The sequence below is a fragment of the Humulus lupulus genome, chromosome 8, assembly GCF_963169125.1.
Source record: "Humulus lupulus chromosome 8, drHumLupu1.1, whole genome shotgun sequence".
In the NCBI taxonomy this organism is placed as follows: Eukaryota; Viridiplantae; Streptophyta; class Magnoliopsida; order Rosales; family Cannabaceae; genus Humulus; species Humulus lupulus.
In genome coordinates, this window is record NC_084800.1 from 114,685,257 (window position 1) to 114,686,615 (window position 1,359).

At 25.0% G+C, this 1,359-nt stretch overlaps 1 non-coding gene across 1 annotated transcript; it reads left to right on the top strand.

Annotated features, from left to right (window-relative positions):
• Window positions 1–625: 625 nt before the first annotated feature.
• On the top strand, window positions 626–697 carry TRNAD-GUC (transfer RNA aspartic acid (anticodon GUC)). The gene has a single exon. It is a non-coding gene; the product is annotated as a tRNA-Asp (tRNA).
• Window positions 698–1,359: the final 662 nt, after the last annotated feature.

The following is a 1,359-nucleotide window of genomic DNA, read 5'->3' on the forward strand; positions in this document are numbered from 1 at the left end:
AAACTTTACCATTATACTATATGATGGTAAATGCAAACATTTACCATTTAACTTTCTTTTGTTTTAGGGAAGAACCATTTAACATTGATGTCTATTTTATTTTTGACAAATTAATATTGTTTATAAATGCAAACAAGAAATTTAAACTATATTACAAAGATTTTATCATTTAATTATCAAGTTAAAGTTACATCATTGAATTATACAAATATTTTCTACAAACCAAAAATAAATACCTCACAATACAAACTATATTCATCTAAAAAGCAGTCAAACTATTTTAACTATTATTATAACTTATTAAAGTAGTTTTAAATATATAACTAATGTCACATTTAAGGAAATCGAACAGAAAGAGTTTTCAAAGAAAAAAATGTCACTTTTAAGTTTTTTTGTTTAAGCAATGATTATTTTAATCTTATAACATTGAAAGAACATGAATTCTAAAAATTTCACTTGCTTCCTTTTTTATTTTTATTTTGAAAGGAACGTGCTTCCTCTTCTACTAGCATTAAATAAAACATATCAGAACCAAAACTAAACGCGAGAATATTATTAAAATAGATAACTCTTAGCATTGCCAATATATTGGTATATTTAATATAACAAATAGTTAACAAAAACAGTCGTTGTAGTATAGTGGTAAGTATTCCCGCCTGTCACGCGGGTGACCCGGGTTCGATCCCCGGCAACGGCGTTTCTTTTTTAAACTATCATGTTTTTCTCTCTTTTTGATTCTTTGGGCTAAAGATGCTCAGTACCGAAGCCCACTCTAGGCCCAACTCAATGGTTGAAAGTTCTCGCACGTGTGAATTAAAGCTTTTAACGGGCTTTTGAATTATTCCAGTGAAATTCTATAAATTTTATTTTCATTGTTTGTAATGTATTTTGTGTACAAATATTTTTTTTTTAAAAATACTAGCTTCACTCATTAATTTTTAATCGCTCTTTATACACGACCAATTCTTCAAATTTTAGATTTTTCTTTTTTAAATTATGTTTTGTATCCACCTTCTATAACTGACAGAGTTCATTATGACGTTATTTCATTTCTGTTAACTATTGTACTTTTTTTTTTTTTTTTGGCTATATTTCTTTATCATATTCAAAAACATATATATAGTAAAAAAAATATTAAAAGTAGTGATAGTAAGCAAAATTCAAGTTTGAAATTCATAACCTCTCTTTCTTTTGGTTAAGTCCAGACAGAAAAAAAAAAGAAAAATTGTACTATACTTTTAACCTATTTAGTAATAAAGCCATTTAATAATATTTACAATTACCTTAATTCATTACAGATTAATTTAATGATAAAAATATTTAAATAAGCTTATTAATTAAAAATTTTAAGAAAATATT